General features: G+C 46.5%; 1 protein-coding gene across 3 annotated transcripts in view; it reads left to right on the forward strand.

Moving 5' to 3' along the window:
- The window catches only part of LOC144480349 (paired box protein Pax-2-like), a 407,590-nt gene that overhangs the window by 371,124 nt on the left and 21,124 nt on the right, over window positions 1–15,342 (forward strand). The window lies entirely within an intron of this gene.

Here is a 15,342-nt window from a genome sequence, read left to right on the forward strand (position 1 = left end):
CTGTCTGTGTTCTCCCCGTGTCTGTGTGGGTTTCCTCTGGTGCTCCAGTTTCCTCCCACAGTCTGAAAGACATGCTAGTTAGGTGCATTGGCCATGCTAAATTCTCCCTCAGTGAACCGGAAGAGGTGTCGGAATGTGGCGACTGAGGGAATTTTCACAGTAACTTCATTGCAGTGTTAATGTAAGCCTACTTGTGACATTAATAAATAAACTTTGAACAGCTAATCCCCCTAACCTACACATCTTTGGACACTAAGGAACAATTTAGCATGGCTAATCCACCTAACCGCACATTTTTGGACACTAAGGGTGGCACGGTGGCGCAGTTGTCAGCATTGCTGCCTCACAGCGCCAGGGACCCGGGTTCAATTCCTGGCTTGGGCTACTGTCTGTGTGGAGTTTGCATGTTCTCTCCGTGCCTACGTGGGTTTCCTCTGGGTGCTCCGGTTTCCTCCCACACTCCATAGATGTGTGGGTTAGGTTGATTGGCCAGGCTAAATTGCCCTTTAGTATTAGGGAGATTAGCAGGGTAAATATGTGGGATTATAGGAATGGGACTTGGGTTGTTGTTGGTGCAGGCTTGATGGGCCGAATGGTCTCCTTCTGCACTGTAGGGATTCTATGACTGAGGAACAATTTAGCATGATTAACCTACCTAACCTGCACATCTTTGGACACTAAGGAGCAATTTAGCATGGCCAATCCACCTAACCTACTCATTTTTGGAAACTAAGGGGCAATTTTGCATGGCTAATCCACTTACCCTGCACATCTTTGGAGTGTGAGTGGAAACCAGAGCGCCCGGAGGAAACCCACGCAGTCATGGGGAGAACGTGCAACCTCCACACAGTCACCCGAGGCCAGAATTGAACCTGGGTCCCCGGCACTGTGAGGCAGCAGCGCTAACCACTGTGCCACCCAAGTTCACTTAGTTAACCAAGTCCTTTTTCAGAGACTGGGTTAGACCATCCCCGGTCAGCACTCCCCTCTCTCTCTCCTCTGATTCCCTCCCTGTTAATTAGTAGCATTCATCCCTGCTCCGCCTCATAGGATTGGAGGAGCGGTAAGCCGTCATTTGTCAATTTAGAATGTAGAGCATATGGCGACTTGGGTTACCCACAATTCCTTGCCTGTCAGAAACCACCTTATCCTGTGTGAGTCAGCCGGAGATGGACAGCTGCTTTATCAGATGATGCACAAGGTGCATGTACATGTTGGTATGGAGCGGGTAATGAGGCTGAACATTTGCTCAGCTTATTTGGGTGTTTAATTTGGATCATCACCCAGCGCCAACACATTGGCTGAGTCACAGGACTGCCAGAGGAGTTAAATCTGGAAAATGAAGTGAAGGAAGAATAAATGACTTTGGATGGAAATAATTATATCGCCAACAGCAGAAGTCCTGGACAATAGACAAGAAACCTGCTGTGCCCAATGGGCAGTCCTCCAACAACCGCCAACCCATTGTGACCACAATTGCCTTCTCAATTTTATCAATCAACTTTGTTCCTTCTCGGGGTATGGGCATCACTGGCAAGTTCAACATTTATTGTCTACTCTTAGCTGCCCTTGAGAAGATGGTGGGTTTTCTCTGCAGTCGCCGTAGTGAAGATGTTCCCCATTGTGCCGTTACGTACAGAGTTGCAGGCTTTTGAACCAAAGTTGATAAAGGAATGTTGATGTATGTTCAAGTCAGGATGGTGTGTGCCTTGGAGGTGGTGATGTTCCATGCACCTACTGCCTTTGTCCTTCTAGGGTAGTGGAGGTTGTTGGTTTGGGAAGTCATAGAGGTCCAAAGCACAGAAAAAGGCCCTTCGGCCCATCATATCTTCAAAGAAAAACCACCCAACTCTTCCAATCCTATTTTTCAACACTTGGCCCATAGCCTTGCGTGCCTTGGCATCGCAAATGCACATCTAAATACTTCTTAAATATTATGAGGGTCTCTGCCTCCACCACCCTTTCAGGCAGCGAGTTCCAGACTTCCACCACCCTCTGGATGAAAAGGTTTTCCTCACATCCCCTCTAAATCTCCTGCCCCTTGCCATAAATTTATGCCCCCTGGTCATTGATTCGCCCTGCCAAGGGGAAAGGTTTCTTCCTGTCTATTCTATCCATGCCTGTCATAATTTTATACATCACAATCACTTTCTCCCTCAGCTTCCTCTGCTCCAAGGGAAACAACCCCAGTTTATCCAATCTCTCTTCATAACTAAAACTCTCCAGCCCAGGCAACATCCTGGTAAATCTCCTCTGCACCCTTTCCAAAGCTATCACATTCTTCCTATAATGTGGGTTCCGGAACTGCACACGATACTCCAGCTGTGGCCTAACCAATGTTTTATATAGTTGCAGCATAACCTCCCTGCTCTTAAACTTGATACTTCGGCTAATAAAGGCAAGTATATGCCTTCTTAATCACTTTATCCACCTGTCCGGCTACCTTAAGGGACTGGTGTACATGCTATGAAGGTCTCTCTGATCCTCGGTGCTTCCCAGGGTCCTGCCGTTCATCATGTATTCCTTTGTCTTGTTTGTCCTGCCCAAGTGCATCAGCTCACACTTATCCGGATTGAATTCCATTTGCCACTGATCAGCCCATCTGACCATCCCGTCTGTATTATCCTGTAAACAAGGCTATCCTCTTCACTATTTACCACCCCTCCAGTGTTCATATAATCCGTGAACTTACTGATCAACCCTCTTCCACTCTGTGCTGTTGAAGAAACCTTGATGACTAACTTGAATGGATCCAGAATGCGCTGACGAATCTTTACCTGTCTATTAACCCTCAGGATAGGGTTTATTTACTTAATGCCATGTGCTGCAGACAAAAGGAACATGTCCAGGTATTGCAGAATTAAACAAAAGCCTGGGGAACAATAGCCCCCTGCTGTATTCTCCATGGTAACACCGCGACTAATCGGAGTCGACTTGCTAACCAATCAGCACCCTCATCTCACGCAGTATAAATTGTTGCGCCCTTTGAAATTTGGCATTCTTGCGGCTGCTCTGATGAGTGCGAGACAAAAAACTTTGACAGAAAGTCTCATTTTCTTACAACAGTAAAGTTGATTGAGGTTTGCAGTGATTTTGGGTCTTTCAAGACAGTCTCCCATCTCCCAAGATTGGAAATGAGACCCGGATGAAATGTTGCCCTTGTGACCTGAGCCAATCAGAGATTGTGACCATCCAGGTGTATTTTGAACTCTGGATTAATGGCACCACTGATGTCGAAGGTGCTGAAGGTGATGTTCTTCAAAAAATGTTTTCAGGGCCAATTAAAATGACTGACGATTCCAATCTTGATGGTTTTATATTGCTGTCTGTTTGGAGTTTGCACGTTCTCCCCGTCTCTGCGTGGGTTTCCTCCAAGTGCTCCGGTTTCCTCCCACAGTCCAAAGATGTGCAGGTTAGCTGGCTTGGCCATGCTAAATTGTCCCTTAGTGTCCCGGGATGTGTAGGTTAGGTGGTTTGACCATGTTAAATTGTCTCTTCGTGTCCAAACTGTGCAGGTTAGGTGGATAGACCATACTAACTTGCCTCTTAGTGTCCAAAGATGTGTAGGTTAGATGGATTGGCCATGTTAAATTGTCCATTAGTGTCCAAAGATGTGTAGGTTAGGTGGATTGGCCATGCTAAATTGCCCCTTGGTGTCCAAAGATGTGTAGGTTAGGTGGATAGACCATACTAACTTGCCTCTCAGTGTCCAAAGATGTGTAGGTTAAATGGATTGGCCGTGTTAAATTGTCCATTAGTGTCCAAAGATGTGTAGGTTAGGTGGATTGGCCATGCTAAATTGCCCCTTGGTGTCCAAAGATGTGTAGGTTAGGTGGATTGGCCTTGCTAAATTGCCCATTAGTGTCCAAAGATGTGTGGGTTAGGTGGATTGGCCTTGCTAAATTGCCCATTAGTGTCCAAAGATGTGTGGGTTAGGTGGATTGGCCTTGCTAAATTGCCCATTCGTGTCCAAAGATGTGTAGGTTAGGTGGATTGGCCATGCTAAATTGCCCCTTAGTGTCCAAAGATGTGCAGGTTAGGTGGATTGACCATGTTAAATTGCCCATTAGTGTCCAAAGATGTGTGGGTTAGGTGGATTGGCCATGCTAAATTGCCCCTTGGTGTCTAAAGATGTGCAGGTTAGGTGGATTGGCCATGCTAAATTGCCCCTTATTATCCAAAGATGTGCAGGTTGGATGGTTTGGCCATGCTAAATTGCCCCTTTGTGCCAGGGGGATTAGCAGGGGGTTACGGGAGTAGAACCTGGGTGGGACTGTTGGTGCACACTCGATGGGCTGAATGGCTTCCTTCTGCACTATAGAGATTCTATGATCCTATGACTTGCGTACTCTTTAATTTTTTTTCACTCAAACAGTGGTGAACCTGTGGAAATCTCTACCACAGAAGGTTGTGGAGGCGAGGTCACTGAGTCACTCAAGAAAGAGATAGATTTATTTTAGATTTTAATGGAATCACAGGACATGAGAGAAAACAGGAATGTGGCATTGAGATTGAGGATCAGCCATGATCATATTGAATGGCGGAGCAGGCTTGAATGGCCTACCTCTCCTCCTAGTTTTTATGTTTCTATGAAAATTACTGTTGGAAAAAGCGTCTGGAGCTTTTTTGAACTTGTGCTGTGATTGGCAGTCTGATGTGCTTTACATAAGTTGAACACAGCACGTATGAAATGGGGAAACAATTTTTTAAAGCATTCAGCAAGGGATCTTCAATTTTTATCTATAATGTTCCATCACTGGAGCTATCAGGCTGTCTAAATGTGTTATAGTTCCAGCCCCCAGGGAAGCTATATGATGGAGAAAGAAATATGCTGACAGTGTTACACAGAAGAGGGTGGGAGAATTTTAGCATCTTGTTAGGGAAGGGGACTAGAAGTTATGCAACACAGGCAGCTGGATGGAGTTGAAGAGACAGATCCACCATGATCTAATCGAATGTTGGCACGGTGGCACGGTAGTTAGCACTGCTACCCCGCAGCGCCAGGGACCCGGGTTCAATTCCGGCCTCAGGTCACTGTCTGTTTGCACATATTCTCTGTATCTGCGTGTGTTTCCTCTGGATGCTCTGGTTTCCTCCCACAGTCCAAAAGATCTGCTGGCTAGGTTGATTGGCCATGCTAAATTGCCCCTTAATATTACATTCTGCACTCTCTCGTTACCTTCTCTGTGAACGGTATGCTTTGTATAGCACGCAAGAAACAATACTTTTCACTGTATGTTAATACATGTGACAATAATAAATCAAATCAAATTGGGGGAATATTGGCCATGTTAAATTGATCACTAATATTAGGGGGATGAGCAGGGTAAAATACGTGGGGTTACAGGGATAGGATCTGGGTGGGATTGTTGCTGGTGCAGACTCAATGGGCTGAATAACCTCCTTCTGCAGTCATAGAATCATAGAACCCTACAGTGCAGAAAGAGGCCATTCGGCCCATCGAGTCTGCACCGACCACAATCCCACCCAGGCCCTACCCCCATATCCCTACATATTTTACCCGCTAATCTCTCTAACCTACGCATCTCAGGACACTAAGGGGCATTTTTTTTTTAGCATGGCCAATCAACCTAACCCGCACATCTTTGGACTGTGGGAGGAAACTGGAGCACCCGGAGGAAACCCACGCAGACACGAGGAGAATGTGCAAACTCCACACAGATAGTGACCCGAGCCAGGAATCGAACCCACGTCCCTGGAGCTGTGAAGCAGCAGTGCTAACCACTGTGCTACCGTGCCGCCCCCGTGCAGTGTAGGGATTCTGTGATTCTATGAATGGTGGAGCAGCAACACAGGGGCTGAATGGTCTCCACCTGTTTCGAGTGGTTCCAGGAGGTTCATGGTTTAAAGCATTTGGGCCGAATGGCCTCTTTCTGTGCTGTGAGCAATTGTATGCAATTTTAACACTGCAGAATAGTCCAGGAAACCATTACCGATATCAATCCACTCTTCAGCGGGACATTGGTCCTCCACGGTTAGAGTCACATGGCCTCTCGAAATAAATTTCAGTGTTCAGTTGCAAGGTTAGCTGAGCTCTGACTTGGTGCTCTACTTCTCGGAATGGTGGAGGGGAGTGCCCCGTGTGCTTTATCAATAGCTATCAACATGGTTCGGTTGGTGGCAACCTTCAGTTGGATGTAGAATCCTTCATGTCCCATCAAGGACTAGATCACACTGACTTAGACCGTCACTGCAGCCCAGTATTGCACTGCCAGAGATTTCTTTTTGGATGGACTGAACTCAGGATCTAAACTCCCAAGATCTGTTTGGCTGTTTCGGGGAATGCACCAGATTCCGGGGGCTCTTAATCAGGGAAGAGCAAGGATTTCTCTGACATCCAGGTGAAAATTCACCCTTCAACGAGCAAGACATAAAGAGATTAATTGAACATCCACGGCACGGTGGCACAGTGGTTAACATTGCTGCCTCACAGCACTAGGGACCTGGGTTCAATTCCTGGCTTGGGTCACTGTCTGTGTGGAGTTTGCACATGCTCCGGTTTTTTTCCCATAGTCTGAAAGACGTGCTGGTTAGGTGCATTGGCCATGCTAAATTCTCCCTCAGTGTACCCAAACAAGCGCGGAGTGTGGCGACTAGGGGATTTTCACGGTACCTTCATTGCAGTGTTAATGTAAGCCGACTTGTGACACTAATAATTAAACTTAAACTTCAGTTTTGATTCAGATCTGCTTCGTGATATCTCACACTACAACACCTCATTACTTCAGACTTGGAAGTACAGTGCACCCTTTGGCTGTGAACATTCCGGAGACTACACAGCAAGCAACAAAATATTCATGAAATAATCTGGTCATTCTCTGAAAGGTACCAGGTTTTTCAGAAAAGCTCCATATGAACTAGGAGCAGGTGAGGGCCACCAAGCCTCATTGTAACTTCAACCTCACATTCCTGCCTACCCGATAACATCCTTGTTAATCAAGAATCTATCTACCTCAGCCTTCAAGACATTCAAAGACTCTGCTTCCTCTGCCTCTTGAGGAAGAGAGTTCCAGAGACTCACACCACTCAGAGAAAAAGCAGTTCTCCTCATCTCCGTCTGAAATGATTTCAAAATTGCCAGAATTACCTTTGCCTTCTCAGAGCCTGATGCCAACAAGGGAACAGAAACTGGGTAGGGGAAGAGTAATTAATAATGGCAATGACTAAAACAATTTAATCTGTTATTCGCATTAACATCAATCTCTAACCTGACAGACAGTGTCTACAAACTAACTTACAATAGTGACGGCACTGTGCTATTTAATATTTTTATATCTAAGTTGGGGCTACTTTAAGAGGCAGTGTTTTTCTACAAGAGTTAATTTGTCTGAGAATCTGTGCAGCTTAAGTGCTGAAGAATTCAGGAAAATAACTGATTTTAGCGAGGAATGCGTTACTTGATAGAGTTAATGGACCCTTTGTTTATTTAGGTTCCCCTGGGATTTGAGACCTGGAATGCAGAGTCACGTGAGCTTTTTGATTAGGTTGATTGGCAGGGACAGAGTCAGGTGATTAATGGGGGGAGCAAAGCTTGCAGGAAAGACCAGTTTTAGTTTCATTTTGAAATATAAGCAGTTGCTGCCTGGACTGCCAGAAGAAAACAATGGGCAGGATTCCCCGGCCGCGCCTGCCTGAAAACCAGAGATTCCCACCCGATTTCAATGGACCTTTACATGGCCCAGCTCCCCCCCCCCCCCCCACCCCCCACCCCACCCCCCCCCTCCCCGCCCGCTAGAATTCCAGGGGCGGGCGGGATGGGAGAATTGCGGCCAGTCTCTCTCTCTCTCTCCCTCTCTGTCTCTCCAAAGGCTTCCAGATTGTTAACCTAAGTCATAGCAAGTATGCATGTATTTTGCTATCTAGTTATAAAGAGAGATTTAACTCCGTCAGAGAAGTATCGCTTGATTGGAACCTATAGTAATAGGTTAGCGATTAAGCATTGTACCTTGTCATGTTTAAGTATTTCAATTGGTAAAAGTTAACCCAGTTCATTTGTTATAATTAAACTGTGTTGTTAAATAAAGTTTGTTTTGATAAAAGCTTCCCAGTTTTTCAGTAGAATCGCATCATGGACGGGATTTTCCGGCCGCGCTTGCCCTGAAACCGGAAATTCCCGCTCGAGATCAACGGACCTTTCTACGGTTCTATCCTTGCCCGCCCAGTGGGGAGCAGAACGGGAAAATTCACTCCCATATCCTCACACTAATGCCAAAATAGAAAATGGTTGGGGTCTCATCTGACTTCAGAATATACCTTGGGATTTCTGACCAATTTTCCTTCACGTTGTACAAGAGTGAATGACTGTATAGATTCAGAAAGAAATTGTACTTTAACAATAAAGAAAACATCTCCATCAGTAAAACAAGGAAGGCGATGGCCTAGTGGTATTATCGCTAGACTATTAATCCAGAAACTCAGCTACTGCTCTGGGGACCCGGGTTCGAATCCCACCACGGCAGGTGGTGAAATTTGAATTCAATAAATAATATCTGGAATTAAGAATCTACTGATGACCATGAAACCATTGCCAATGGTCAGAAAAATCCACCTGGATTTTAATGTCCTTTAGGGAAGGAGGTCTGCTGTCCTTACCCGGTCTGGCCTACATATGTCTTCAGAGCCACAGCAATATGGTTGACTCTCAACTGCAACTAGGGATGGGCAATAAATGTTGGCCAGCCAGTGACACCCATGTCCCACAAATGAAGAATCATAGAATCCCTACAGTACAGAAAGAGGCCATTCGGCCCATCGAGTCTGCACCGACCACAATCCCACCCAGGCTCTACCCCCATATCCCTACATATTTTACCCACTAATCCCTCTAATCTACGCATCTCAAGATACTAAGGGACAATTTTAGCATGGCCAAATCAACCTAACCCGCACATCTTTGGACTGTGGGAGGAAACCGGAGCACCCGGAGGAAACCCACGCAGACACAGGGAGAACGTGCAAACTCCACACAGACAGTGACCCAAGCCGGGAATCGAACCCAGGTCCCTGGAGCTGTGAAGCAGCAGTGCTAACCACTGTGCTACCGTGCTGCCCGTGAACTCAACCAACAAATTATTACATATTACACCTTTCATGTCCTCGCAACATTGCTGAAAAATCTAATACTTGCCACCATGACACCCTCAAAGAAAGAGGGTGCAAACAGAAAGCAGAAATGACAATTATAAGGGTTCAAAGTAAGGGGGGAAAGGTTCAGTGGAGATGTGTGGGGGAAGTTTTTTACACAGAGGGTGGTGGGGGCCTGGAATGCACTGCCAAGTGAGGTGGTTGAGGCAGATACGTTAGCGACATTTAAGACTTATCTGGATAGAGACATGAACAGATGGTGAATAGAGAGATACAAGCGGTTGGTCTAGATAGGACAATGTGATCGGCGCAGGCTTGGAGGGCCTGTTCCTGTGCTGCACTGTTCTTTAATCAAACAAGCTCGATGCAGGTACAGGTCTAGTTCCAACGACTCCTGGGGTGGAATTTTCCCATCCCGCCCACCACGGGAAAGCAGGCGTGCTTTGTAAAGACGTTCAATGTGTGAATCCCAGGCTGGACAACTTATGTCAGGAGCAGCTTAGGCTGTAGAGCTGCAAAAGAATCTTCTCAGGTATCGGAGCAAGGTGTCTCAGGAGTCACTTAACAAAACAGCAAGAATCTCAGAATTAAGCAACAGGAATTTACAACTCTTAGGTGGCAATACCTGAGTCTAGCTCAACAATAAACTATGTCCACAGCAGATGGGCTGGGAGGAAGTCCCTGTACGGACTAATGGGCTGGGGGTTTACCTTCTCCATTCCAGTGGAGATTAAAGCACAAGCATGGATACAAAATTAAATAGCCGAGAGTGAAGAGAGGTGACAGAAAGCTATCTTTGGTTACAGTCAAAACAATCAGTGTTTTCTAATCAATGCTTACAATTGTGCTTGGAAGATTTACGTTGTTTGTGAGTCTGAGTTGGAATGAGAGTGCCATTTTATTTCTATCACTTGGTATTAACATCCTGAATTACCGGAGAGGTTTAAAACAAGAGCTCGTACCACCTGGACTTCTTTAAGTTTGGCGCTGGAAGCCAATACCTACAGGAGATTGATCGTTGGGGGAGTACATCGGGAGGTGTTACTCCGAACCAGGTTAACCATTAAAGCAACCGCTCTCATCTCAGGACTTGCCAGCTTTGACAAAGGGTCACCTGGACTCCAAACGTCAGCTGTTTTCTCTCCTTACAGATGCTGCCAGACTCGCTGAGATTTTCCAGCATTTTCTCTTCTGGTTTCAGGACTTGTCTCATTGGCTGAGCTTTTTGGTCACCTCTCCAAATAGCTCTTTCTTTGAAACATTTTGCATTTTTCCTTTTGTTTCCAAGTTCGCAAAGTGCTTTGAGACGTTGTTCCGACAATGAGAGCCCAGATGCAAGTTGCTTCTGTTCTGCGCTGCTCGTTGGTCCTCGCTGTGAGCAAGTATTCAGTCACATTAGCTTATGTGGCACTAGTCACGCTCCAAAAACTGGAAGTCAAGCAGTTTTAGGATGTAATGAGTTTGTGAAAGCCATTATATTAACAGAGTCATAGAGATATACAGCACAAAAAAGGCCCTTCGGCCCATCATGTCTGTGCAGTTCAAAGACAAACCACCTAGCTCTGATGAAGTCCAAAGATGTGTGGGTTAGGTTGGTTGGCCATGCTAAATTGCCCCTTAATGTCCTGGGATGTGTAGGTTAAAGGGATTAGCGGGGTAAATTATGTGTGGTTACGGGAAAGGGCCTGGGTGGGATTGTTGTCGATGCAGACTCGATGGGCCGAATGGGTTCTTTCTGCACTGTAGGAATTCTATGTTCTATGAAGAGTCATCCAGACTCAAAACGTTGGCTCTACTCTCTCTCCACAGATGCTGTCAGACCTGCTGAGATTTTTGTTTCAGATTCCAGCATCCTCAGCATTTTATTTTTAATTATTCGAATTCCATTTTCCAGCACTTGGCCTTGTGTGCCTTGGCAACTCAAGTCCACATCTAAATACTTCTTAAATGTTCTGAGGGTCTCTGCCTCCACCACCCTTTCAGACAGTGAGCTCCAGACTCCCACCACCCTCTGGGTGAAAAAGCTTTTCCTCACACCCCCTCTAACCCTACTGCCCCTTACCTTAAATCTGTGTCCCCCTGGTCATTGATCCCTCCACCCAGGGGATAAGTTTCTCCCTGTCTACTCTATCTATGCCCCTCATCATTTTATACTCCTCAATCACATCCCCCTCAGCCTCCAAGGAAAACAACCCCTTTTAATGGAAGTTTTGAGACACTGGGCAGGATTCGTCAGTCCCGTCTGCGGCAGAACCTGTTGTGGGTGAGAAGGGAAAATTTGACGTTCCAGCCAAAAGTCCATTCACTTGCAGCAGCGCTGGAAAATCCCAACTGCAAACGAGACTGGAAGATTTCGGCCAATCTATTTGTACAATGGGGGGATTATCTAGTCCCCCCGCGGCAGACTTTCCTGCGGTGGAGACGGGCTGCCATTGGCCGGTGGTAAGATCTTCCAGTCCTGCCGACGTCTGCGAGATTTTGCATGCAATGTACATTCCGCCATGGGGGAACGCACCACGGGGGCAGGGGTGGTCGCCATCGGCGGGACTGGAAGATCCCACTCGAGGGAAGAGCTGGAAAATGTTGGTCAGTGTGTTAAATGTAACAAGTCCCATTGTGCTTCACAAGGACATTGCCTGGCACAATTTAGCGTGAAGAGTAGCAGGTCTGAAGGAGCAACTTAAAGGAGAGAGGTGAGCAGGTCGAGGGTGGTGGGATGGTAGCTGGTTCCTGAGTTGACTTAATAGATAGGTGAAGACTTGGCCACCAATGATGGAGCAAAGGAAGTTGGAGATGTGTGACAAGCCAGATTTGAAGGTGTGCAGAGACTGCAGATGTTTGTAGGGCTTGGGAAGGAAATTGAGGAATTCAACTTCAGGTAGTGGGAGATTTCTCTCAGCACTTCACAGCCCCTGGCTATAAACAGCGTGGGGCCCATTTTGCATACCTAAAGTCTTCTCCTTGATAGAACCCTCATTCTCTTTTTCAAATTTGTCCTTGCCCTCAGCCTTTCCAGCACTTCTCTTCCCTGATATCCTTCCACAACTTAAAGTTAAAGTTTATTTATTAGTCACAAGTAGGCTGACATTAACACTGCAATGAAGTTACTGTGAAAATCCCCTAGTCGCCACACTCTAGCGCCTGTTGAGGTACATTGGGGGACAATTTAGCATGGCTAATGCATCTAACCAGCTAACTTGTACACTCTGATCCTCTGAGTTTGTCCTGGTGTGAATCTGCCAGAGTCATGGATGTTCATAGAATCCCTACAGTGCGGAAGGAGGCCATTCGGCCCATCGAGTCTGCACTAACAACAACCCCACCCATAGCCTATCCCCTTAACGCCTCGCATTTAATGGTCAATCAATCTAACCAGCACATCTTTTGAACTGTGGGAGGAAACCGGAGCATCCGGAGGAAACCCACGCAGACACGGGGAGAATGTGCAGACTCCGCACAGACAGTGACCCAAGCCGGGAATCGAACCCGGGTCCCTGGGCAGCGGTGCTGTGCCACGCTGTTAAAGCTCTCCCACTCCCTCTTCCCTTCCCAAACCACACCACCACTCCCTTCACCTCCTTTTCCCCTCCGGAATTATCTTTTCAATCCAATTTCTGGCTGGCCTGCTCTCCTTAATCCTTAATTACCTCCATTCGCGGACGGAGGGTGAGTCTTGAGATTTTTCAATACGTTAAAAACACACCGTTTTATGACTAATTAAATTCTGTCTTTCCTTCTTACGTTGCAAAAACGCTGGTTACTTCTCTCTGCCCGTCTCTCATTCTCCTGTCGCTGCACTCCATCTGCCTGCAGTCTGTACATGAGAATAAAATGGCCACAGTTTGAAGAGGATGACCGCAGCCTCCCTCTTGCCTGTGATCCCCCTCTCACAAGCATGAGGGATTTGTACAGGGAGTGTACAACCCATCACAAAACGCCCTTGCTCAGTCAGAACTTCCTGCTGGAGTCATGGCACAGCGAGAATGATCTGCAATACTGATGCATGAACATTTGACACATTGCTATGGAATTCTGCCGTACACTGTTTTAGCTGAAATGTTGATCCCTTTATTTTTATTTGGCTCTTGTTTCAATTATGACCCTGGTAATTATAGACCAGTGAGCCTTACTTCTGTTCTGGGCAAAGTTTTGGAAAGGATTATAAGAGATAGGATTTATAATCATCTAGAAAGGAACAATTTGATTTGGGATGGTCAACACGGTTTTGTGAAGGGTAGTTCGTGCCTCACAAACCTTATTGAGTTCTTTGAGAAGGTGACCAAAGAGGTGGATAAGGTTAAAACAGATGATGTGGTGTATATGGATTTCAGTAAAGCGTTTGATAAGGTTCCCCACGGTAGGCTATTGCAGAAAATACGGAGGCATGGGATTGAGGGTGGTTTAGCGGTTTGGATCAGGAATTGGCTAGCTGTCAGAAGACAGAGGGTGGTGGTTGATGGGAAATGTTCATCCTGGGGTTCAGTGACTAGTGGTGTACCGCAAGGATCTGTTTTGGGGCCACTGCTGTTCGTCATTTTTATAAATGACCTGGATGAGGGCGTAGAAGGATGGGTTAGTAAATTTGCGGATGACACTAAAGTCGGTGGAGTTGTGGACAGTGCGGAGGGTTGTTGCAGGTTACAGAGGGACATAGATAAGCTGCAGAGCTGGGCTGAGAGGTGGCAAATGGAGTTTAATGCGGAAAAGTGCAAAGTGATTCACTTTGGAAGGAGTAACAGGAATACAGAGTACTGGGCTAATGGTAAGATACTTGGTAGTGTGGATGAGCAGAGAGATCTCTGTGTCCATGTGCATAGATCCCTGAAAGTTGGCACTCAGGTTGATAGGGTTGCTGAGAAGGCGTAGAGTGTGTTAGCTTTTATTGGTAGAGGGATTGAGTTTCGGAGCCATGAGGTCATGTTGCAGCTGTACAAAACTCTGGTGCGGCCGCACTTGGAGTATTGCGTACAGTTCTGGTCGCCGCATTATAGGAAGGATGTGGAAGCATTGGAAAGGGTGCAGAGGAGATTTACCAGGATGTTGCCTGGTATGGTGGGAAGGTCTTATGAGGAAAGGCTGAGGGACTTGAGGCTGTTTTCGTTAGAGAGAAGAAGGTTAAGAGGTGACTTAATAGAGGCATATAAGATGATCAGAGGATTAGATAGGGTGGACAGTGAGAGCCTTTTTCCTCAGATGGTGGTGGCTAGCACGAGGGGACATAGCTTTAAATTGAGGGGTGATAGATATAGGACAGATGTCAGAGGTAGGTTCTTTACTCAGAGAGGAGTAAGGGCGTGGAATGCCCTGCCTGCAGCAGTAGTGGATTCGTCAACATTAAGGGCATTTAAAGGGTCATTGGATAAACATATGGATGATATTGGAATAGTGTAGGTTAGATAGGCTTTAGATTGGTTTCACAGGTCGGCGCAACATCGAGGGCCAAAGAGCCTGTACTGCGCTGTAATGTTCTAAAAAAATGACATTGAAGAAAGTAGTTTGAAATGTACGTGTTAAATGCTTTACATAAATATGACATAATCCAGGGCTAATGAGATTTTATTACAAAATAGCCATGGTGAGTGCGCACACATACGTGCGTACAGTGGTTAGCACTGATGCCTCACAGTGTCCAGGCACCCAGGCCTCGGGTCACTGTCTGTGCGGAGTCTGCACATTCTTCCCGTGTCTGCGTGGGTTTCCTCCGGGTGCTCCGGTTTCCTCCCACAATCCAACAATGTGCAGGTTGGGTGGATTTACCATGCTAAATTGCCCCTCAGTGTCAGGGGGACAAGCAGGGTAAATAAGGAGGGTCACAAAGATAGGGCCTGGGTGGGATTGTGGTCGGGGCAGGCTCAATGGGCCGAATGGCCTCCTCCTGCACTGTAGAGATTCTATGATTCTATGTGTATGTGCATCTGTGTGTGTTTATGTACATAGTGTGTGCACGTGATGTGTGCACGCCTGTGTGTGCGCATGCATTTGCGTGTATGCATGTGCATGCACCTGTGTGTGCGTGCATCTGTGTGTGTGTGTGTGTGTGCGCGTGCGTGTATGTACATTGTGTGTATACGTGCATGTGTGCACGTCTGTGTAAGCGCATGCATGTGCATGCACCTGTGTGTATGAGCTTTAAACTGCTCATGAGAAGGCATTCTACTCTGGCTCAGCATCTCACCTCATCCATGTTTTGCAGCGAGCACCAGATAATAAAATATTTGCAATTTATTAATCACCAGC

This window comes from Mustelus asterias, chromosome 28 (genome assembly GCF_964213995.1).
Source record: "Mustelus asterias chromosome 28, sMusAst1.hap1.1, whole genome shotgun sequence".
NCBI lineage: Eukaryota > Metazoa > Chordata > Chondrichthyes > Carcharhiniformes > Triakidae > Mustelus > Mustelus asterias.